This window comes from Rhynchophorus ferrugineus, unplaced genomic scaffold, assembly GCF_030347505.1.
Source record: "Rhynchophorus ferrugineus isolate W39M unplaced genomic scaffold, kcgeb_rfMv2 rfM2, whole genome shotgun sequence".
Taxonomy (NCBI): Eukaryota; Metazoa; Arthropoda; class Insecta; order Coleoptera; family Curculionidae; genus Rhynchophorus; species Rhynchophorus ferrugineus.
This window is the reverse complement of record NW_027472581.1, coordinates 23,708,686-23,735,777: the sequence shown is the minus strand read 5'-3', so window position 1 is coordinate 23,735,777 and position 27,092 is coordinate 23,708,686. Positions and strand designations below refer to the sequence as shown.

The 27,092-nt window shown below is 32.5% G+C and overlaps 1 protein-coding gene and 1 non-coding gene across 2 annotated transcripts in view; both read left to right on the top strand.

The window, feature by feature from the left end:
* The window catches only part of timeout (circadian regulator timeout), a 621,776-nt gene that overhangs the window by 574,963 nt on the left and 19,721 nt on the right, over nt 1–27,092 (top strand). The window lies entirely within an intron of this gene.
* Nucleotides 15,474–15,580, top strand: LOC143192088 (U6 spliceosomal RNA). The gene has a single exon (XR_013004713.1). It is a non-coding gene; the product is annotated as a U6 spliceosomal RNA (small nuclear RNA).

Below are 27,092 nucleotides of genomic sequence, written 5' to 3'. Positions count from 1 at the left end.
TTTTATTTTAATGAGAAAAGGACTTATTGAATACCCTGCACGAAAAGTGCTGGTATTTTAATCTGATGTTTTAATATTAGTGTAATGTAAACGAAACGCTTGTTTCTAGACACATCACTCAATTATTTCACAGTCTAATATAAGCACACTATTTTTTCCAAATAACCAGAAACGTTGTTTTTGGTTATATAACTCGTCCCTCCTAAAAAAAACGGCAAAAAGTATTTATGAGGTCGTTATCCTATCTGGACAACTTATAGTTGTCGAGCTTCTATCCTCTGGACAACTTATAGTTGTCGAGCTTCTATCCAAATTCCTATAAATTGTGTCAGTTGTTTACCAGGAGTTTACAAGGGGTGTTCTTTAAATACTGAATGTTTACTAATATTAATGATTCATGGCTAGAGAACTTTGAGCTTCATCAATCGCCTTTGGTGACCTTAATGCTTAAACTGTAATACTTTTGTCCGAACTCAATTTGTGAATCCAAGGTCAACCTTTCGAGATTTGTATTTCTTGGTCATTTTTTCTGATATCAGTTAATTAAAAACAGTAGCTTTAGCCTATGCTGCTATGGTTGCTGTTAGTTCTTCATTCAGTTGAAATCGTTTAGATATGAGATGGTCTAAAAGTGGGACACAGCTTGATGTAAGGTATAAGATATTTTTGCCATAATTACTACCTTAACTCACTGTTTATCAGTTCTTTTAAGCTATGAAAAATTATTTTTTATACATTTTATGTCTTGTCAAACCAGCTTTTTCTCAAAACATGAAATTCGTTCCTCAGAAATTTGTATTTACGCAGGTAGGTCGTCATGCTTGAAGTTTCATCCGTTATAATCTAAGCACTGCTGCTTGCTGAGAAAACCCTGTCAATTTTAATTTAACTACTCAAAATATAATTCTTTTTTAGATTTTAGAATTAGATAGTTCATTTTCTAAAGTAACTTAAGTATTAAATAAATTGTCAGAATACTCTAACCCACATTTTTTAAAAATATTGTGTACACTAAGGAGTGAACTTGAAATTAAATACACATCGACAAAAATCACTAATACCTGACGATTCGTCCTACACCGCATAATGTACCCTAGTAGAATCGAAAGCTAACTAGCTCTAGCTGTTATACTGTAGATTCACTATTTATGTTAGACGTATGCCGAGTATCGATGTGTAATTCTTAAAAGCTTCTAGCATGCTAATGAAAAAATGAAGTAAAACAATTTAATATGAAAATTAAGTGAACGAAACTATTAATAATGTTTTTATTGCTCTTTGTTCGACAATCTGCCCAGAAGGAAATAAGCATTTGTTATGTTTATATTATATATACGTGGCATGTAGAAAATCACTTCATTAAGTCATCTCCTATACAATATACTATCTTAATTAATTAGTCTTATTCTAAAGCTTATTCTAAGCCTATATATGTCCAATAATCAGATCAGATGGTGTTAAACGTTTTAGTCACGTCGCATATCTCTTTCGAAGTACTTCACACAAACACTGGTTCTAGAGAAATATCGCGTTGTATCACTTCATTTGAAGCATAGTACGGAGCATCGGCAATGGCAAGCAACAATTTTGGAACCGTTGTATGATGGATATATTAGACTTGGTACCGGTTCCCCATAGTTGGATTCCATATTACCAAATAGCCTTGAGGATGAATAATATATTGTTATCTAATTATAAATTAGATTTGCGCCCGATAAGTCAATACATTTGGTAGTGTTTAAGTTATCTTATCTATTTCTATCTAGGTGCATACCAAGTTATATAGCATCCTCTGCGTGCGGGAGTTGACAATTATTGATATATACTGGTTGACATGTTCTTGTAGGCAGCGTAAATGCTAATTAATAATTTTTTTTTTCAATAAGTTATTAATTGTTAATCTTCATTACTTATTAATGGTTTGATACCTAGAGAAGAGTATGGTATAGAAAAAAGTATTCTTGTAAAAGAAATAACCACAGAGGTCCTGGTGATAGTATAACCTTATATTAGAGGTAATCGTAATTATGGTTTCCTTGTGAATGTTTACGATTAATTTCTAATTAATTAATCTCAGGTTTAGCACGTAAAAACGCAAAGCATTAGTTATGATGTATGTTAGATATTTCATAGTAAATTTTAATGTTTATCTGTAGCTGTTCAGTTAAAATTCAGAGTGAAGTGTAAGTACTTTCTTGTGCTGTCTTCTCATTCTAATAAGGTTATACTTATAAAAACAATTCAATGATTTATAATTAATTCAGAACCGTTATAAATATATTTTATAATCTGATTAAATAAGTTAAATTAACTTTATGTATAAGTATCAGTTTCTGACGGTACTAATCTCTACAGAGACAAAACGGAATTAATGTTTCTTGTTGAGTTTGTACCAGAAAAAGTTATTATCTACCGTCTTGTATTTTTTGCGTTGTCTTCGCTTAATATCTACGATTCGGTAAGAGGATTTATTTAATAATAGCCATTTTAATTAATGGAATTCCTTCAGATGGTAATTTTTCAATTAGAACGTTGGATTTTCCCGGAAATTCCGGAAATTTTTTTGTTTTTATTATTTCGTTTTATTAAATTCAATTCGTTCTATCAAAAGTACTAAATATCATTAGAACAATTTCTATCAATCATCTACAAGAACCTTATTATTCCTCAACGAATTAAATTAATTCACAGTAGAAAATGAATTTTACCCAATGATAAACGTTAAAGTGTTATTGTTTATTTTAAAAATGGCAGCAAAATGTGGTTACAGTTGTTACTTTTTAAAAATACTGTCAGTTTATGTATAAAAATATATGAAATGTATAAAATTGGGAGATTCTTTTATATTAATGTTAATTAGTTAAATTAAAATAGTTTTAATTAAACTTACAGTTTTTATTTTAAGGAAGCAATAGTTCAAAATCCGGCAAGTAAAATCATCCCAGTCAGCCACTGGCCAGGCTGTGTAAGACCGGATGTCTTCCAGGATGATCTCAAAGTTGATCGCTTGTCAGTCGGTAGGCTTAATACCGAGATCCGTAGTTAGGAGAAAATATTTATTTTTAGATCCAGTCTAGGTTAGCCTTAGTTTTCAAAAAACAGATTCTAAAATATAACAAAAAACTGATATTTATATAGACATATTTGAACTTCACACAAATATGATACAATAAAATTTATTTATCCACAATTTTCAATTATCTAAGACCGAGACTGATTTTATTTGCTTATTATATTATAATTAATATTCTAAAGAAATAAACAAAAATACTACGTCAGTAAGATATTTAGATGTTCAATAGTTAAAATATATCGATACATATTTATTACTGTTAGCAACCGCCACTAATGTTATACAACTTTACCAACGCCTTTACATTAACGCTGTACAGAATAGAATGAATAGGCCTATTTAATTCAAATTTCCTAATTGAGAAAATGGGTCTAAGGGAATTAAGGGAATTAAGGTCTGTATTTCGAAGGGGTTGCAAGTTTATTAATATTTAATTACGTATTGCCACTTGGAGAATTTTCTGATTACCAGTTAATTTATTAAACACAAAAGAAGCATTTCTAGTTGAGGACTCGCTATTGGTCGACGTTTTACACTCGAAAATTCGTACCTCAAGTGAATTACGTTCTGTTGCTCTAAATAATTTACGTTTTCCATTTTCCATCTTAATTATTCGATTTATTTTAATTTAATATCTCGCGCTTTGATCACCGAAAGAGGGATTACTTAATTATCAAGTTTCAAGTTGATTATTCCGTTTTAAGTCTGTTTTTTAAACATCAGTATATTTTTATTATTATGACTGTGATTTAGTTCTCGTCCGTAGTAGATTGTACCTCTACAAATTATCAAGTTTCAAGTTGATTATTCTGTTTCATATTTAACCATTTCTAAGTTAGCTTTGTCCATCTACAAATAAGTTTAATATCTTTTTCTTATATATATTTTAAAGTCTCCTTTTACCAACTATGGGTTTATCTGGACTGGGCCTAAAGTTTAACGTGGGTTTAATCACGGTCCGAACCACGGTCTTCAGCATTAAGCGTACCGACTGGCGAGTGACCAACTTTAGAAATCATCCCAGAAGACATCCGGTCTTACCCACTCTGGTTACTGGCGTGACTGGGATCATTTTCCTTGTCGGATTTTACACTCTTGCTTAGAACATTCACATATTTTAAACAATCACAAACATAAATTTACGACCATGCCCCAGCAGGATTCGAACCTGCGGCTACCGCAACAGTAGGAGGACTGTCCCATCGCCTTTACCACTGCGCCACCAAGCCGGATAGTTTAATATCTTTGATATGTTATCTGTTATTTCAGAGAAATGTAAATATAACTATTATAAATATTAATAAATATCATTAACAAAATGTTTGGTTTATATTATTCAAACAATAATGATCGTAATAGTAATGGAGATGCTATTAGTAAACACAGTAAAGTTTTGTTTATTATATTAACAAGGTTTTGTCTGAAAGGCTTCAATAATTCATAGAGCACCATGTACCAAATTGTAGGGTAACTCTTTATTTTTATGTGTATTGTATTTTTTGAGCTGTTCACTGGATCTTCCACACAAAAGGCCTATTTCGCCACAAAAGTCTGTGAAGAATTTACGCATCTTCCATTCGATAGACATGTCCAAATCATTGGAATCTGTGTCTACGAATGTGTTCCTCAACTGTGCTCTACTTATAGTATCTTAAACGGATGACGTCATTTCTAATATTATCTCGGAGACAAACATACAGAGTTTACTCAAGCTTAGATCAGTCACACTGTCGCGTCCATCTCTCGAATCCATTCAGGAGAATTGGTAAGATAAGCGTCTGGAAGAAACGGATTTTAGCATTGATTTTAATTTTTCTCTTTCAGTTTGCTATATTCAGCTTATTACATTGGCGGTAGATGCCTCTTTTTCTCCTGTATTACTGGTCCCAAGTACTTGAATTGCTGAGCTTGCTCCAAGCAGATCATATCTGTTTTAAAAAACTTTTATATATTTGCATTCACTGCTGTATTAAAATGCACTGGAAAGACGACATCACCTTAGTGAACAACGGCTTGGAGCTCTAATCAGCTCTCAGACTCTCAGACAGCCGATGGAACCTTGTATATGTATATATTTTCAGCTTCTAAAGCTGCCCAGAATGTGGGTCAATGAGGCTTCATGATAAACAATTGAAAAAATTGCTCGATCTAAACATCACATATTACCAAACACTTAAGCGTTATTAAAGTTATTCTAGTTAGTTGAGTAATAACCAAATGTCTAAAATACAAAAAATAAAGAAAATGAGTATTGAAACCCAAAGAAATTCAATAAGCCATAATTAGTATTTTGTTACTTCAACGACAAAATAGAACAGATTTTTTTTATTGGTATATAAACAAAAATAAAAACTATTTAATTCTAGATATCTGAAATGTCTAAAATTATGCGTTATTCTTGGTGTACCATCAACATTAGCAAATATAACACACAACACAACAAATATAATTTAAAAACTCCAATTGGTGCCCGACTAGAGCCGCAGTATTTTCCAGATGTTGTGATGGTTGATCGTATATTTAATACAAATATCACATGTATTTAATATAAATTTATCAGAAAATTTTGGGTCTACTTCTTACTTTATTACTATAAATCATTATTAACTCAACTTATCTAAGTCTAAATCGGAATTATCTCAGTCTAAACATTTTAAAGGCCTTAATATCCCAGAAAATATTAAACTAATATAAATTCTGGAATAACCTGGCAGACACGACAGAAAGATTTTTCTCAGCTCTCAAAATAATATTTAAAAATACTCAAATGATATCCTACTCCACTCGCCTTATCCTTATCAATTGATAGCATATTTAATAAAAATTTAACTTCTCTTTGGAATAATTTTGTCAATAAATACTAGAAATTACTATGTCTCTAAAAAAAACATGAAGAACTTATCCAATCCGGTTTGGTTGGCGCAATGGTAAAAAGGACAGGACGGTCCACCTACTATTACGATAGTTGCTGGTTAGAATCCTGCTGTGGCATGGTCGTATATATCTGTTTGTGATTGTCCCAGTCAAGAGTGTAAAATCCGACAAGGAAAATAATCCCAGTCACGCTAATAACCAGGCTGGGTAAGGCCGGATATCTTCGGAGATGATTTCTAAGTTGATAACTCGCACTGTAGATCTAGTCCAGATAATCCCTCCTTGGTGATGAGATTTTAAAATATATTTTTAATAAATTAAAAAAAAAACTTATACAAGACTCTAAAATTTACAAAACTTTAATATCCTATATAAATTCTCGAATTTCCCGAAAGACACCACAGAATGATTTTCTTAGCTCAGAAAATATAAATTAGTACTTAAAAACACCCAATTGGTATCCTATTGCACTTGCAGTATTCTCCAAACGTTGCTTCGTTTTATTAGCATTCCTTCACTTGTCCATGGATATATATTCCTCCACGTGGAAATTGAAATGGTGGATTTATGAATTGCATATAAGAAGCTAAAACCTATTAGCTACCGATTGACAATATCACAAATCTACGAATTATTCCTCAATTTCAACAAGACGACTTTCAAATCTTTATAATAACCTAGATAAAATTAAATAAACCCAAATTCATCAGATTTTTCATTGCTGCAAAAAAAATTAGTCGAAGATCATCCGATCGTAGCGGAAATTCCGAAACGAAACGGCAACCAAAGGTCAAGTTTACTTATAAATTTACAAGCGCAACTTCTCTCCTAATTAGGCTTCTGCTTTTCGTCTGCAAACATTAAGCAGTAGTGAAATATAGCCGTTCGCTCGCTGCAACGACCGAATCGTCCCGCATATAAATCAAATATTTTATCAGCGTGCATTTCCTACAAATGAGCAAATAAACGAGTTTGAAATGTAGCCAGCCCTCATCGTCAGTTAGTTATCAGCTCGTCCCGGCCCAACGACCATCGCCTCGTCGCATTCCACGAACGTTGCCAAAGCGTTATCGCTAAGACGATTTATTGATTCTATCCTAAATTGCATTTTTTAATTAGTGATAAATATTGTATATCGTCGAACTTACGTTTATATTAAAAATATTTTTAACGAAAAATTTAACCGACTTCAAAAAACAAATAAGCAACTCACTAAAAAGTAAAAAATAATCAATCAATCTATTTTAACACAGTAAAAACATTTTAAAATAAAATATGTACATAATTATCGTTGTAATAACTAAATAAAAATAAACATTTAATTAGCATTAGCTTAATACCTACCTAAACCTATTTATCTACTTACAATATTATTTTGACTCCTACCAAGTGATCACTTTGAAGTCGGTGACGAGCAACAAATTGGATTTGTTTTGATTGTAATTTAATTTTGTCTATATGTCGCAAATTTATATTATTATTTTTGTATTGTTTGGACTCAACATCGACCTTAAGCTTATTTACTTCATTTATATATGTAATATATATATTTTTTAGCTTTATATATATATATATATATATATATATATATATATATATATATATATATATATATAGGTGAACCGCAATTTTTTGTTTAAAATATCGTATTTTATCGTTTTAGTGTTAGATATTTATTGTTAGTACTCAATAATTCATGCAGTTATATTATTTAATATTACAATGGTAGGCCAAATAAAGGTGCAGCCCGTATGAGGAAAAATAAGAATTAAGAAACAATGATTGAAATTAAGGAACGCTTCAGGCGCCTTGGTCCGCTACCTACCCTAGGTGATTTGACAAATGTTGATTTGAATGGTGATTTGAAATTATTGGCCCCGCTCGGAATCGAGCCCGCCACCTCCGTTTGGGAGATAAACGCTTTAACCATTATACCATAGAGGCAGTTGTCTAGAGTATTTCTACGAGGTATTTCTACGACGCGGGGAAATCGGCGAACATACATTAATAAAAGTATATATACAGTCGAACATAGAACCTCCTGCTTTTTCGAAGTCGGTTAAAAAATGGAAAAAAAAACTTTTATAGTTTTGAATAGAATGAGACACACTATTGGACATGTCTACGTGAGTTACGTAATCTCTCATCATTTATTAGCTCTTTAACACTTTATTAGCTCTTCAGAACGGCCGCCTTATTCACCTGATGTAACCCCATCGGACTTCTGATTAGTGTCTCAATTCCTTTAAAGTTCCAAGCCAATTCAGCTTGTTTGTACTTTATTTTGTGTTATTTCTAGTAGGTATCCTTTTTAATTAGTTTTATGGATTTTCTAAATAATTTTGTTAGTCCATCTCGGAAGAACAATGTTTATTTTGAGTCTATCCACGAATTGATTTTTTTTTGGTATCCTCGTAAGAAATAAAATCACAAGGAGTAAGGTCTGAAGAATACGGCGAGGTTACATTTCCCATTTTAACGTTTTCTAATATGTTTTTACCTATTTTGCAACATGTAATCACGCTCATCATGCTGAAAAATAACATTGTTATGTCTTTGCCTTGAATTCCGGCCATTTTTCATAAATATATATCATACGGCCATAAATATCTGCAGCGTCTAATATTCATTCAAAGGCTAATAAGCTATAATATAAGTACTTTTACTTTAGGTATAATTGAGAGGTTAGGACGACCCAATTGTTCTGCATAATGTTGATCAACATATACAATTGACTAGAGAGTTGTTCTAATTAATTTTTCATTAAACCTAGACGTATTATTAATTTGTCAGTATCGGAAATATTATACACAGGGTTGCCAACTTGCGCTGAATTCTCCAATGAAATTTCGTGTTGATTGGAAATTGGCATTATGTGGGGAAAATGCTAGAATTTTGATATTTCATTGTAAATATAACATCGATAATAGTCTAATATTTTTAACTACTAACTAACTTCAGTAATTCAACAGGTTTAGACGAAATATATCTTGTATTAAGAGTTGGAGAGTGTAGGGAAAATTTTGAAAAAGGTGAAAATGTACCTCTTGTTGCTATTGCGGACTTCCACAGAACATTCCAAGAAGTTTATATTACATTGACGTCAGGCATTATCAAGCGATTTCAGCGATCCTTTATTTTCTTTTATCCACTCTAAATCCATTAGTAGCTAAACGGCTGTAAACTAAATCAGATGGCAAATCAGATAAAAATTAGATGGCAAGTAGCAAATTCATGCTATGCTAGATTTCGGTTAACATGGGTTTAAGCTTTATGAAGATGGTGAATTTTAATGGCACAGTTTAAGTGTCTCATCTTAAAAATGCTGCGGGAGAATACTTGCTCCCACACAAATTGTGATGTCATTACTGCTGATACTGCCATTTTCGATTGCATTAATCGACTTAAAATTTAGTGTCCTTAAAAATTTAAAAGCGGAGAACTACAATCGATGAAATACAGACACTGAAAAGTATATAAAGGCGACAAGAGAATGAATTAAGAAATTGGGCGACAGTTCTAGTTTAACCCATCAAGCAAAATGCTTGCAAAAAAAACATGGAAAACATTTTTAATTAATAAAACTACATAAATTAAACGGTTAAATCTCAAAATAATTTTGAGGGGAATTTGAGAATCAATCAGAACATTTTTCTCCCCTTTCTGGTAAGTTGAGTTAAAAGTTTTACAGCAGCGTATAACTTCTTAAAATTTACATTGAACATCAAGATTATTTTTAGGACAATTAAATTATTTTTACTATTAATACATGGCAAAAAATCAGCAACAATAATGCGTGTGGTATTAATACAATTCGACAACATAATATAATCAATTATCGCAATTAATTTTCGGTAATTGATATAATTGATATCTAATGAAGTGGATGGATGACTGATGTCGAAGCCATTTGCTGATATTAATTGATTAATTGAGTAGTTGCTACATGTGGATTTTCTTTATTACCTATTGGATTACCTTTCATCAAACAAATATATATTTATAGTATAAATTTGTTCAACATTCCATTTCTATAAAAATGAAGTTAAGTACTAAATAAGGATATACTAAATATTATACTTTTATATTATTTTTTGAAAAAAAATCCGATGTATTTTGTCATTAAGGAATTAATTTGTACATTTCTATTTTCGTTGGCTTTTTTTTGAGTAAATCTTTCATCAATCGAGTAGTGCCTTCAAACAATCTTCCTCAAAAATTCAATTGTCCAGAATGTTCTTTGAGGTCGGTGTCAAAATCATCACTTTTAAAATACCGAAACCAGTATTCACATGTTAAAATCGATGGAGCATGGTAGCCGTAACCTTCCCACCGCATTCGACGACCTTCAGCCTCATTTGTCTTTAAATTAAAGTAAAAAAATATTATTTCCCGTAAATGCAATTTGCTCGGTACGGCATGAGACATTTTCGCACTGAAATAATTATTGTTAACACTTTGAAGAAATGCATTTTTTATTTATTTTTCTTTTAAAACTACTAGGTTATTTTTTATGTACATTGTACAATTTTTTAATTTATTGAAATGTAATTTCTTTTAATAAATTGAATTTGCATTCAGTAGACTACGGTATATGCCTTATATATAGAAAACGTAGTATGGTGTTAAAAAAACAAACGAGCGGGGAAATTGTTAACGAAAATACAAACTTTCGTTTTGTTGAAAAACGTTATGTGGCCAAATGCATCGAAAACCCATTGGCGACTTATTTATAGTTCCCCCGCAAAACCTTATAAATAAAACGGTTCTACTCATAGTCGAAGTCTGAAACATAAACGTAATTCTTTTTACGACTGGATGACTACGGGCTACGTAGTTTTAGAGCGGAGGGATATAAATTCCGGTTGTGTATCGGATTGTCCCTACGCCAAGTAAATATCGAATAACCCAATATCACAGTCACATTTTCTTGTATGTGGGGTGAGAGCTAGACGACTGAATCGAGCCGGTATGGGGGAATATTTAAAGGGCATGCAATTCAATGCATACAAAAGATGACTGGATGAATCATAAGGTCACAAGTACGAGTTAAATATAGTTCCTTGTGTGATAAACACATCGAAGAGTAATCGCCTCTGAGATAATCCACTACAAATGCGACAGCTAATTAACAATATTTATAAGATGACACAAGAGTTTGGCAAATACAAGTCCTGATTATTTTTTCCAATTTTTTTTATAGTAATTGTAAATCTGCCAGGCTTATTTACAATCGATTTTTTTTTATAATTTATGATTTTCTTTCCAGAGTGCTGGTACTTCCGTTCTCGTATTTCTCGCTAATTTTTTTTATTTAATTATTACATTGTTACTAGTCGTTTCCGTCTAACCTACAATTTGTCTTTATGATAACTTAAATCTAGATATATAACTAGGAGGACCCATCGGCCCTATCTCAGTCTTTGGTGATATAATATTTATACATGTCACTGCTGTATTTTTTATTATATGCACCTCACTACACAACACTACACAAAATCAGATGGTTTCATTCTTTTGAGTTTGTGTCTTGTTCTGGTGGTATCCAAAAGCTGCAATATTTCAATATTCTCAAGAGAATGGAATCTTTCCTCATACCCCCTTACAATTCTCTTGATTTTTTGACTGAGTGTGGGTGTCTGAAGGTCTCGATGTAGGTAATCAGTCCTATAGTATTTGGGAGGGTCCACAATGCCTCTCAGGACTTTGTTCTGAAAAATTTGTATTTTATTTATGTTACTCTTTGCAAAACATCCCCATAATTGAACTCCGTATATCCATATCGGTTTCAGTATTTGCTTATACAATAACAATTTATTTATGCAGATTTTTTATATTGCGATTTTCTTCTAATTAGCCAGTACATTTTCCTATATTTCAATTCCAATTCTTTTCGTTTCTTCTTTATATATTCTTCCCAGCGAAGTTTTGTATCTAGATTCATTCCGAGATATTTAGAGTTGTTGCTATATGGAATGATAATATTATTTAATGTTTGTACGGTCTGTTTATAGGTGAACTGCACATGTACAGATTTACTTTCATTAATTCTTATTTTCCAAGCTTCTTCTTGTTTGACTCTAAACATTCAAGTTGTAATGTATGATTTCAATAGTTCGGTGTGTTGTTTTGGTAGCATTTTATGTAGTTTATGAACAAGGCCTTCATGCCTAACCTTATCGAAGGCTTGTGCTACATCTGAGAATATAGATCGGCATACTTTTTTACCTTCGTAGGCTTTTTCAAGAATTTTTCAGTGCTTGTTATGTCGCTAATAAAACACGTTATTTGAAATTGATAGTCAAAATGTATTAATTAAAAGTATTGTCCATTTGATTCTATTAATTTTGCCCTTCTCTCAGGGAATTTATGGTTGTCATTCAAATGAAGAGATTCTTCCTTGAGCTAAACCATTTGAGCCATTTTTTAACTTCTTTAAAATTGACTAGGTCCTATTCTGCAATTACGTGCCTAATCGATGCAAAAATGTGGTAATCGAGTGGTGCCAAGTCTGGAGAGTTAGGGGGATGAAATAAAACTTGACCTTATTACGATATTTTTTTAACTGTTTTGCTGTATAGATATAAACATCAGCTGTTCGTAATACACGACACCAAACTAGTTTCAACAGACACGGAGCATGGTCTTACATCTCTTCAGCGCAAAAATGACTTCTTTTCATATCTGCGAAGCAGTTTTTTCCGTTGCCTGTCATTAAATTCAGCGACTCAGTCTCAGCCGGTGCCTCAGCCTACATGCAATATTTCTGCTAATTGTTTTTGAATTCATGTTGGGTCTTCAACCAATTCCTCCTGCACATTTGAATTATCGAAACCATGTTTCATATGTTCTCATTATTCAATATGTAGCTACCAGCAAACGATTAGCTTGCAGCTTTTTTATTTTTATGAAATAAAAAAAAATCCAATTATTCTCTTAACATTCAACAATCTGCTCAACTGGCAATAGCAGGGCACTTGAAAAATCGGCCGGCGAATTTTCATTTGACCTGTTACATCCAAATTGACGCGAAATTAATTTTAATCAATTTTTTTTCACAACAACAAAACTTCACTTCACTCAAAGTGCTATAATTCACAAACTAATTATCTGACAGCTGTCAAATTTATACACGCATCTTTTGAGGGTTAGGGCTAACTAGCAGAACCATCGATTAACTAAATGTTAAGAGAATAATTGTTTTTTTTTTATTTCATCAAAATAAAAAAGCTGCAAGGTAATCGTTATGTATATCGTTATATAAGACCCAACAAATGAAGCGTAACATCGTTCAGTCAATAACGAAACATATTTTATTCAACACATTTTTTATTGTGGAAATAAAGAAAATCGATATACGACCTGACGATTTGTAACTACATATCGAGAAATGTAAGGTTGTGTATTTCGTGAGGGTAATATTACGAGTCATTTGAGTTTACAGTCTGACATTTTCTGATAAAACTCCGTGATTATTTACCATTCGGTAAAATGTTACGTGGTCCAGATATGTAATTTCATTGTAATATGTATGTGCTGCCTTCTGTGCTGATTATTTAGGTTGAATCATTTAGCTCTATCAGAGCTCCAATTAGAGTTCGACTTACTTGTTAAATATGCTATTAATTATTGATTTCCAAGAAATGGGATGGAATTTTTCATAAAATGTAGTAAATTTATAGGTGGAATAAATGTACTGTAATTTATAAATAGTAAATCGTGTTATAATTAGAAGGAAATATTTATTAATGCATAATTAATTAATCTAGTTGTTGCTGAAGCGTAGTTGTATCGGGAGGTAAACATTGTATTTTTACATTGGGGTAGATTAAATTTAAGATCTCCGGATGTTCGGACGCATTGTCAATGATCAGAAGTACATTATATGGTAGTGTCTTTGAGGCCAAATACTCTTTAACACTAGGTATAAAACAGTAAGTAAACCAGTCTGTTATAAACGTAATCGTAACTCGATCATTAGGTTTTGCTTTCCTAAATACAGGCAAACATTTTATATTTATTTTTCAAGGGCCAAAAGGATAAACAGGTATTGGGTTCACCATAAAAACACTTGAGGCATTACAAGGAAACAAGAGATCCTAGCTAGAGATCTGAATCTGAAAAGCGAAACCGTGGTTGGTAAGACTGCGTGTAACAAGGGATTACTGTAATCAACGAAAAATGTCGACATATCGACCATTCACTCTTTCACCATCCAGGTAGTTCTTTAAAAAGATATCATATCATTTTAAAATAGTCAGAATAGTCAGGACCGTATTTTATAGCGTGTATCTCCTTACTTTTGACACGGTTGGAAGAAATAAATGCACTGGTAAACACGCATTCGAATGAAATAGGTATAATCAATTACCGTTATTATATCATCGCACTGTTACTATTGGGATATTGAAAAAATCTTATTATTATTCCATTCATTTTTTACGAATCCGAAATAAGACTGTCAGTTTAAAATATAACATTCACATCATTCTAATTTAACATAATTTAAAATTAACAGATCCCTACAAGATGCAAACAATTATATTTCTCTAACAAAATGAGTATAACAAGGAATATCTTACGTCACGACTGGAAAAAGCATTCGAATAAGAATAAGATAATTATTATTATTTTTATTCGTCTACTTTTTTGACTATCGACGGTCTTCATTTGATAATTCCCAGCGCTACAATAATGCTTTCCACTTTTTTTGATCCCATCAATGGAAGAAATAAACAACTTATCTATTTTTATAGGACTGGTAGGACATCTAAGTTTATATTTTAACCAAAATAAACTCATGTGGTCGAAACATCTTTAAGGCGTTTTTTTTTTGTTTCAACACTTAGTTTAATGTATTTAACTATTATATATAGTGACCACTGAACTTTTACAGAGCAATTAGTAAATGACTGTTAGTAATTGGTAACTCGTGACAATTCAACAAATATTACCTACTTTTTTATTTTTGTTATTGGAAGATTTCGCAAGTTGTTCACTTGTTGTTACAGTCGAAGACTATATTTAATATAATAGTAAAATAAAATTTTATATTATAAACACCTTATTTCGAACTATAGATAAATATACTGGAGTATATCCTATTTTATTTCTTTTTCTAATATATTTTATTCTCAACATACATAACATTACAATTCGATATACCTTAACATTATTTATATTTTATCTGATTCTGGAACACGATGGAAGGGATATTTTCTTTGTCGGCTGTCATTTTAATATTTAAACAACTTTCCAAATCAGAATAACTTATTCATATAGAGATCTTCCTTCTTTCTTTTAACCTATGTTTTACATTTATTTGTCGTTTTTCATACACATCTGCGATACAAAAATATAGGTATAATTTATTTATTTTTTATATTATTTTAAATTATATTTTTAGATTTGAGTTCTTTAAAATGTGTCGTAAATATGTTTAAAAGAATTGTTTAGTAATTTACGTCTAATAATCTAATCGTCTAATAAAGTATCGTTTGTGCAAGAATAATTAAATATGAAACTTGTGCTCGCTTCGGCGGTACATATACTAAAATTGGAACGATACAGAGAAGATTAGCATAGCCCCTGCTCAAGGATGATACGCAAAATCGTGAAGCGTTCCCCATTTTTACATAGACTTCTCTATGAAGGTTATGAATAAGGAAACAAATAGTTCTTCTACAATAAAAAGCTTCTTTAGACAGATAATAGAAGAGAACTATTCAAATCATTTTATCATCTACACGGATGGTTCAAAACGTGAGAACTTTGTGAGTGCTGCTTATACGTCTAGTCTACTCGAGAGACACTTTTGGCTTCCATCGTTGACTAGCATTTTCACCGCAGAGCTGTTGGCTATATATATGGCCCTATCTGCCTTGGAATCACAGATCACAGATTAGAAAATCCAAACTAGTAGTATCGGATTCTATGAGTTCCCTAGAGAGTTTTAAGATCGGCAAGGACAGTCCACCCTCTGGTCACATACATCAGAGAGATACAGACAAAGTTACAATTTAGGGGTGTAAAACTAACATACCTCTGGGTCCCCTCCCGTAAAGGAATATCTGGAAATGAAAGAGCCGACCATCTGGCAGGTAGGAAAGAGGAGTCGATCAAGTTAAATGAACTGTTTAACAAAAAAGATGCCAAAGTCTATATGAAGGTCCTAAATAGGCAATTGACCCAGTTAGAATGGGACCTTCTCATAAAACAATAAATGGGAAGTCAAGAGGATCTTTTATCAATCTATAGACCATAATAACATGAGTAGACGCAAGTCAAGCGTCCTTGCACGACTGCGAATGGGGCACTGTAAACTGACACACGAATATTTGTTGAAGGGACAGAGCCCGCCCTTATATGATTTGTGCCAGATTCAACTTAGCGTCAGACACATCCTACTGGACTGCCAAAAATATGATGATTTGAGGATGAGATGCCAACAACACTGGAACAATTGGTCCAACCTGAGCAACTGTATCTGCTGATTGACTATCTAAACACCATAGACCCACTTCAACACCTGTAACATACATTTATTATTGTGTAATTGAAAAATTTTATTGTATATATTCTACTGTTTATAATCTACTGTGTAGTATTTTAAGCTGTTAGTGTTCATATAATGTATTGTAATTCACCTTAAATAGCCCAAGAGGCTGACGGGTTTAAATAAATAAATAAAATAAATACGAAACAAGTGTTTCAAAAATAAATTAATTTTGTACATGAATAGGTTACCTTTTTTTCAATTAGTCCTGCCGCTATGCCTGGAATGAATCTCGAATCGTACATTCCGTATCCTTTTATTGTAAAATTGTTAATAAAATTTAATTTCGTGTATAATATGAAATATTTTTAGCAATATATTTTACGGTAAAATATATAGAGATAATATTTAATAAATTTGATAACTGGCAATTAACAATGAATATAATAAATAAGGTTTGGTATTTGTTAGATATATATTGTATATAAATTATTTTTAATTGGCATGAAGGTAAAGCACATTATAATAAAATTATATACATTTTGATTAATAACATTTTATTACAATTAAAAATATCTAATTGTGATTGCTGATAAAAAGCATAGTTTTGTAGCTATATATCTTTAACGTGTAACACGTATTTCATGCGTTGACACATTATTTTTGTTGTGTGGTTTGAACTGAATTCATGGCTTTGGTTTCCATGATTTCAAAGTAATGATTTTGATTTCAGTAACGAAGAAAGGCCTGAAGGACCACACAAGTTCAAAGACAATGAATATTGGGTCTTACTGGATGAAATCTCATCTAAAACTCTCAAAGCTCGTTCAGATAGTTTAGCAGTTAACGAATCGATTTTTTCCAAGACGTTTGCATGATGGGATGGAAAAAATCCAAAAAGAGGGAAAGTACTACTACCGCACTAAAGCGAAATCGCGAAACAAAATACCATTTGACTGAAATTGTAATTTTCTTTGAATTGAATCCCAAACGCAAAAAGTCATTGGTAGTCCCATAGAGCGATCTATGTCGACAAACAAGCAGAATATTCATGGCCATATAGTTTTGTTGTGTGTTGGTGGTATCAGTAAGATGTAATGTTTCGTAATGTTACTATACTATTGTCACTATAACCAACATATTGTTGCAAGAAAAATCCAGCAGTAGCAAATAACGGACGCAAAATAATCCTCTTGCATAAGTTCGGCCATGCCTTACAAGGGTTGTGAAGGACACTGCACTGCTGCAGCTCGAATGGAAAACGCGAAAAAAAATTCGATCAGATCAGAAAAAGGATCAGAAAAAATTCCATATATCGCTATATCGATATTTTCTGAAAAAAATATAAAATATAATAATAGAAAATATAATTTTTAAAGAAACCTTTAATTTATGCAAAGATATTCCTTACAGCCGCTGTCGATTGATTTGTTAAGATTTTTCCACCAGTATGCTATGGTATGGTGCATTGCCCATAACAATAACTGATGGTTTCTTCAAGCTAGGGATTCAGAAAAAAATCGATATATCGCTATATCGATATTTTCTGAAAAAAATATAAAATATAATAATAGAAAATATAATTTTTAAAGAAACCTTTAAAATAGGTACTTAATTTTAAATGTTTATCATCGAATATATACATCGAAATATCGATATTTTTTTCGGTTGCCCCTACTTCATGCTCTTTGACAGCTGATTTTGAAAGTATAGGAAAACATATGCTTCATTTCTCCGTGCTAATGCGCTTTCGATGTGGAAGAAAACACTAACTCTGCAACAGCAATAAAACCATTCCTCTTTCCAGCATGAAGAACAAGAATGTGCAGTTAATTATTAAAAGAAAATTATGATTAACAAAATCTAATGAACTGTTATTTTTAGTAAACTTTTACCTTTTCTCATAAAATGTGTTGTCTTTACGCTTTTTTCTTGCCATGCAGATTTTCCAAAGGGTTTCTAAATGTACTGTTTTGTAACCATATCTTAATTTTATTACATGTTTTCAAAATTTTTATTATTTTAAAAGCAAAATCTGGACGTTCCATTAAAGCTCTTCGTGGATTATCTTTATCCCATTTAAATTATGTTTTCTATCAGTCTATGAAGGGATGTCTTACATGCCTCAAAGAGCTACATATCCATAAGTTTTCTATGAATACTTCTCAGACAATCAACTTTATCTGATATAATTGTGCTAAATAGCATTTATAAGGCAAAAATCACTCACTGTTTTTATACAATTCATAAATTTAACCTGGAAAAGGTTATAAAATCACGGGGATCGTCACCTGCTTCGTTTCGTGCCCCTCTTTGTATTTACCCGCCCTCAATGTTTATATTAATACTAAGAGCAGCTGCAAAATGCTAAAAAAATTGCGAATAAAACGAAAACAATTTAACATTAGAGATAGTCGAGTACTTGACTGTTACATACTATGATATCGTTCCTGTTTGAAGTAACTGACTAGAGACGCAGTCAGTTCCTAACTCTGACTATTTAATGGCTTTGGAACTTTTATGAGAATTATCACAAATTTACAACAACTATTATGTACATATTTTATTTTAAAATGTTTTTTTGTGTTAAAAATCTAAGTTTTATTATCTTGTACCTTTTACTGAGTTCCTTATTTATTTTTTGAAGTCGGTTCAATTTTTTTGTTAAAAATATTGTATTACTAACTAAATTTGGCTGTATATTTGACGGTATTGATAACGTGCACTGGTTGTTTTATTGGAAGGATTGTATTATGCTGAGAGTCATATTCGGGCGCTGAACCGATAGGTACGACAAGAAATATCAGAAATAGTGCATAAAACGCATCATCCGACGACCGAGCGAAGTATTATCGTAAAATTATTCTACCTAAAACAGTAAACAATCTCCGTCGGTGGTATGTAAATTTGTGCAAGACCCGCAAAACGTTTCACCGCCGAACGATGGCCGTCGCCCAACGAAAAATCAGATAATAAGTGACAATGAATGGGGGGTTGGCTACATTTCAAAGTCGTTTATTTGCTCCGCAGGCACAGAGGAAAAAATTACCCGCGATAAAATATTTGATTTATAAAACGGGAGGGAGGGCGCTATGACGTTGTTGTCTGGATGCCAAAATTTAACGACCTCCTCGAGATTCTATAGGCAAATTATTCCGTAAGGTTCTCGTAATTTTCCGGCTTCTAATAAAAGGCCGACTTTGATGCCTTCGGTAATGAACGAATGGGGGAAGTACTTTATTTTCTGGAAAGCGTAATAGGCACTGTTATGATAAGTGACTGACATATTTTTGTAGCCGAGTACCGAGATATGTGGCTTTATCGATATTGGTAATAAAACTTGATAATATTTCTTATACTGAAGATGCGTATAGATATCGCACGCTTTAAAGCAATAGATACAAATACCATTGATAAACCACTACATTCGTTTATTGTAGGCTGAATCTAGGCTATCAACTGACGTCACAAATATTGGTGGAAGTACCAGAATGTTATTTTCAAAAAGCGATTAATTAAATATGAGCGAAAGGTACTGTTCTGAAAGGGCCTTCCACAATTTTACAAACTATTTTAACTGGTCTGTTATGTTGAGGTCTAGCGATTGTGCGAGCCCGAGAAGATGTTTTGTCTTACTCATAGTAAGAACTTCACCACTGAGAATGTCGATATATTCGTTCGCATTAATCTGGTTATTGAATTTGACGATATTGCCTTCCAAATCATAACAGACCTCCCCAATGCTCTAATATAGGAATCGGACTGCCCGGATTAGGCTTTTTTTTACGAAACAATGTATACAATAGTTCATCGGACCATACCACATTCTTTCAATCATTAAGTATCAGGTTTTACGGTATTTCCACCACTTATTTTCCAGCTTACTACTTACTAATATACCATTATAAATAATTTTACAATTGCAATCCTTCCATAAATGTTAGATTCGTGGAGCACCCGCAAGTACTATTTTATGTACGAATATATTGCATGGTGTTCATATTATTTTTCAATCCCCTATATATCATCTTAAGATAAACGAATAGCAATTACTGTTTTATGTATGATATTGCTTTTTTTAAATAAAGTTGATGGTGGTCGTTTCATTTATTTCTATTGGTGTTTTCATGCTTCTTCTACATCACCAAGAATTCCTCACCAAAACTGAAGCGTCAGATGTCTATCTCTGTATCAACATAGTTCATAAGCTGGAATTTGATGGCGCATCTAACGCAGCTGATCTTTTTATGTATTCTTAGGTCCTTATGATAATAAGATTGGGAGAAAAATTATAGATATCAGGTAGTTTTAAGACAGTTAGTGATATATTAACAAAATTATTCCTATAATAACGTATTGCTTCACTACAATAACTTATTATATGTGTATATAAATGTATATTTTTATATATTTTTAGATATTTTTATATAGAATGTTTTATATGAAGAAGAAATCTCAGAATACCCAATATTAATTTGCAAATTCATTTATTATCATTGTTCTGTTGCTTTTTTTATGAATACACAAGCGACACGAATACTGAATTAATATATCATTATATAATTCCCAAATTGGATTGTTTAAGCTACAGTGAAGAGTAACTTATGCACACGATAAACGGTTCATGTGGTTTCGTGAGTTTCAATTACCTGTACATTATCCAATAATTGTATAGCTTCCACATTGCTGTGATTCAAAAAGCTTCTTTCATGTTTTAAGGCAAACTCTTGGTTAACTTCGGAAATCTATTTGACTCCGAGGTCGTCGTATAGTTCTTCGTTGGTTACATAGCGATAAGCATTGATCAAACTGGCAAGGCTATTTCTTTCATTTTAGATCAAGTTGGAAGTATCTTCCGACTAACTAGTACAGCCCTTCGATTTTGAATACGATCTGGTTAGCTTTTTGTCTAACGTAGTGGTTTCAATTTAACCTATTATCAAAATATTCCGCTGATTCTACTTGAGGAATAGTGCATCCGCCAAATTATCATTTCGCCACAAAACTGACATGGACAGATTTGGAGCTATTAAGTATTTTCCAGTCTTTAGTCCATTTGTGGATCTTATTGACTGGAACTTGTACATTTTTATCGCCCTATGCAGAAATATGTTTTTAGCCATAATGACTGTGTCGTCCGCAAATGTTCCAAGAATTGTTTCTTTTATTATTGAGTTCTTCCATAAGCACAGCTAATTTTAGGTACGGTTTCTCTTCCTTTGAGGTGATTTCTTTACCATTTTCAACATAAAAAAATACAACAACAACCAGGAAAGCAAGAAACGAGCTACATTATAAATTAACCCTTATATTCCAAATATTCTTTGCTGTAAGTTATTTCAGGCTCTACGTAGGAGATACGTTTTGTCTAGTTTAATTAATGATCACACCGGCTTTTGTCTAGTGAGTCCTATTGCAGCTGTATCGACGCTTAAACTTAAATCCGATTGAAAATAAATTACGAACAAAAATAAATTCTCACAATCACTTTCTTTAATTAAACGCGATCCGTTTCGTTTTTCAGAAATAAATTACGTTTTTTCCTTCCCGTCCGCCTCCTTTCGCCTCCTTAGTTCGTTGCTGCTGCCGGTGGCGTTTCCTCTCCTGGAATATCTAATTTGGCCGACTGAATGGGCCAAGTACATCGAGAACAATTCGTCGAACGAACTCTTTGTACTTCGGATTTTATTCCTATTCTCTGCTCCCGCCTGCATTATAAAATTAAACTGTCAACCGCCATTTTAAATTTCCCGAAATCAACTATTTCCCCATCTACGTTACCGGGTGAACGTGCGGGGGTGGGGGTGGCGTGTCGGAGGGCGAGAGTGAGAATCGAGGGGTGACGCTTTAAAGGCGCCGAAAATTATGGAGGCTCAAAGTGTAATTTGACGACGGCTTCGGGGAGAAAATGGAGAATGCAATGTTTCGTTATGAATGAACGAAAAAACTGAACGGTAATTATTTCACGAAGAACAGGAATGCTAACAGCTTCAATTGAAGTTATGTTGTTACGCTTCACTCTTTAAAGAAAACAATCTAACTATGCATTTAATAGATGTGATACTTAATCAAGGATTTTTCAAGGCAAGTTATAAATCCGCCATATTGAAACTTCCTACTTTTTTCCCTTTTTTCCCTGATGCATGTAAGCGCCTGAGATAGTTGATAAGTTTATAAACTGATGTCCTCATACTATTTCGCTTTATATTCAATAGCTTTTTAACACCCCAGCTAAACTATTGCTGGTATTAGTTAATAAGATGAACCTTACAAAAATACAATGCACTGATTTTACGTAATTATTATAATTTAATTTGTTGTCATGTAATAAACATTTATATTTTCTAGTAATAATAGGAAATTACTGTGTACTAAAACCTTTTTTTTAGTTACATCTTGGAGTAAATATGCTTAGTGCAATATTAATTTATACAAATAATTTTTTACTATTTTTCTGTTGTACTTTCATCAATATACAGAATGAGTGTGGGATAAATACATGATACTAATTAAAATTCATTTAGATTACTTCATTTCAAGTCAAGATTAAAGACTTACACAAGGCAAGGCACTACACAAGTTCATGTGATTTGGTTTACTTCAATATTTTGATTTCCTGCAAGTTGTCCAACTGTTGCTATGCTTTGCTGATCTGCTTTTGTCTAACGTGATGCTTTCAATTTAACATATTACCGAGATGCCGAGGAATTTCGCTGATTTTGCTTGAAGAATCGATCATCCGCCAAGTGATATAATGAGGTTTTATTGATAAAGATTTCAAAATTAATATGAATATATTTGAAGCTATTCAGTTTTCCAGTTCTCTAGTATTAATTCTAGTCTAATCAATAATTTGTGTATCTTGTTGACTGTCCCTTGTACTTTTTCTACCGAGGTAGACAGTTTTTGCCACAATGATTGCGTCTTCGACATATGTTTTAGGGTTCTTTTATACTTGGAATATTGGCAGTCTATAGCAGATACACGAATGGTCCTAAGACGCTACCCTTCGGAACTCCAGCCGAAATAGGTTTAAATATTGAAAATGTCCTTTCTTGAGAAACGCATCTTATTTATCTTGTGGACGACTCTCAAATGCCATACCCGGTCAGAAAGATATGAGACGCCCAGGAATATTACGGAGCAATATTTCTTTTTTTCAAATGCCTTTTTAACAACTGCTTTTACTCTATACACTGCTTCGATTGTTGAGAGGTTTCGAATTCCAAACTGGAAATGTGGATAAAGTCAAATAAAATTTTGAATTTAGCAAGACTGTAACAGGTCTATTGAAAAGTCCTCTGCCTGGTACATAGATGGCGCTACTAGTATTAAATCCATATATTTTTTAGTTATCCCTAACCCTTTTAAGATGCGTGTACAAATTTGAGAACTATCGGATCATCAGTTTGTGAATTATAGCATTTTGAGTGAAGCAACTTTTGTTATTGTGAAAAAATTGATAAAAAGGAATTTCGCGCGTTGATGAAATATTGATTTTTGAAGGGAAAAAATACAGGAAAATCAACCATCAAGGATTGGTATGCTAAGTTTAGACGTGGTGAAGTGAAAAGCGAAGACGGTGAACACAGTGGACGCCCAAAAGAGGTGAATGATTTTGAATGCACATAATGATTTTGAATGCACATAAATTAAGATTAAATGAAATGGAAGACACTCCAAAAATACCAACTGGACGTGTACATCATATCATTCATGAATATTTGGGTATGAGAAAGCTCTGTGCAAAGTGGATTCCGCGCGAGCTCATTTTTGACCAAAAACAACGACGAGTTGATGATTCGTAGCAGTGTTTGAAGATGATCAAGCGTAATAAACCCGAGTTTTTGCGTCGATATGTGACAATAGATGAAACATGGCTCCATCATTTCACTCCGAAGTCCAATTGACAGCCATCCGAGTGGACTGAACACGATGTACCCGCTCCAAAGCATGGGAAAACGCAACAGTCGGCTGGCAATGTTGTGGCATTTGTATTTTGTGATGCGCATGGAATAATTTTGATTGACTACCTTGAAAAAGGAGAGACCATCAACAGCGACTATTACATAGCATTATTTTACAGTTTGAAGGACGAAATTGCCGAAGAACGGCCGCAATTGAAGAATAAGAAAGTCTTTCTTCGCCAAGACAATGCCCCGTGTGACAAGTCAGTGAAAACGATGGTCAGTGATCCATGAGTAGAACTTCGAATTGCTTATCTGACCCCCCAGCGACTATTTCCTGTTCTCAGATCTTAGGAGAATGCTCGTTGGAATAAATTTTCATCCAATGAAGAGATGATCGCCGAAACTGTGGCCTATTTTAAAGCTAAGGACAAATCGTACTACAAAAATGGTATCGAAAGGTTTGAGGGTCGCTATAATCAGTGTATTACCGTTGAAGGGAATTATGTTGAATAAAAAAAAAATTTGCCAAAAAAATATGTTTTACTATGGTAGGCCGGAGACTTTTCAATTGACCTGTTATTCAATAAAATATAGCGACAAATATAAGTTGTAAGAAGTATCTCAAGAGTTATTCTTGTTAGTATTACCGCAACTCTGTACACGAGATTTATCTGTACTAATAAAAAATATATTCTCAACCTCAAATAACAAAAATCACAATAAAACTTATTGAGTCGGAAATCAGAAACCAGCATTGTTCTGTAACGAACGGTTTAATTGAAAAACATATTTAATGACAACTCATATATATCGGCCATTCTTGCCCGCATACACGCTCTAATCTTTACAACCTTCGCAAACGGGGCAAATTTTTAACCTAAGCAGCGCCAGAACTTTTATATCGTAAATTTTGTTTGTGGAGATTTTTATAACTTACATCAGCTTTTATGCTGGAGCACATTTCGGTTTTGAAAATGTGTTTGATCTTGAATGAAGTGAGGGAAACCGATTTACTACCGTTTTATGTAATATGAGAACCGCGCAGTTAGAATTCTTAAAGAAATAACAATTTATAACCAGTGCATCTTGCATGGAATCAGGCCAAGTAATGTATTGACCAAACATAACTGTACATTATTTATTATTTCATTGATTTATAGGATAAAGTTTATATATAATCTATTCAAAAGAGCAGTGGACCCACGTATCTATACTGACGTCGCAATGTTGCCACATCAACTCTGAGTTTAATAAATTTTGATTTTAACATATAACAAAATCCTAATCGAAATAAAATAGCGAAACAAGCATGTTATCTAATTCATATATTAACGAAGAACTTAAAACTACAATTAATTATACAGCCATAATTAATTATAGGTTAGAGTTGTTTTAACATATTTTCATTGAACTTTTTTTCGCACTAGAATAGGTAGAGTTCTAGATGGGTCTTTTTATGTAGTGGTATCCTCCTACGGCCTAATCCACCTAATTAACAATTGTATATCTGGGTAATGTATTTTTCTTTTATTAGAGAGCATATTTACCTTTTATCTTTTTTAGTTCTTGTTTCCTTGGATGCAATGTTTCCTTGCAAAATCATTTTGATATTACAGTATTTCTCTTTAGTTTGTTTGTTACTACCTGTATACATCTCTCTTCCTTAATGCATTTGCCATATCTGCAAAATAGTTAGTATTATTTCTCTCCTCATACATTATATACCAACGTTCATGTATATTTTAAATATTAGCGCACATGCACATAACGCTTTCACACTCTATAATACAATTCGCTACAGTTAAAATATATTAATTATATACTGACCTTTAGTTATAGTTGTTTGCTCTTTCATCTCCCTGTCTTGGTAATTGTCAGAATTGAATCATAAACCAACACTCATAAAGTTTTAATCAAACACTGTCACTTCGAGTATCACTGCTCAAGCGAATAATTAAGCTGTTTATTTCCAATCTATCAAAAACCTGCTCACAAATGGTGGTATTTGTCAATTTTTTCTTCAATGTGTCTGATCGATCTCATTCAAACCGACGGTGTTATTGTCAACAATGCTTCTTTCCATAAGTCCAAACAGTTTTGGTTTGAATATCCTTCTCGACCTGAATGCAGTCTTTGTTAAATGCACTTGGGTTCTTCTCTACCAGTGTACTATGATATGGTGAATTGTCTATAAAAATAACTGACGGTTACTCCAAGTTTTTTAAAAACTGATTTTAAAACCACTGCAAGAACAAATTATGGTTCATTTCTCCATGGTAGTCTGCCTTGGAGTTAGAAGAACTATATGTCTACAACGAACTATTAATTAATGTTATTACAAAAAAAGTAATACATAGTTATTCCAACGTTTACCTTTTTCCATCAACTTTTGTTGTCTTTACACTATATTTATTATTATCTTGGCATGAGTGACCCAATGTACCATTCTCATATATCCCTGTCTCATCTAAATATACAAATTGATATAATATTTCTTCCTTGACTTTTTAATTTTTTTTTAAATTGTATTCTTTTAAAAATAATATCCGGAAGTTGCATTAGACCCCTTCGTGGGTTATCTTTATACCACTTAAATCCTATATTACCCAGCAGTGTATGATGTTCTACATCCTTCACATAGCTGCATATCCTTCAGCTTTTTATGGATACTTTCCAGACTAACAATTTTTTCTGTAATAATTGTGTTAAATTATGTTTCTACTGAAAAAACTACTTACTA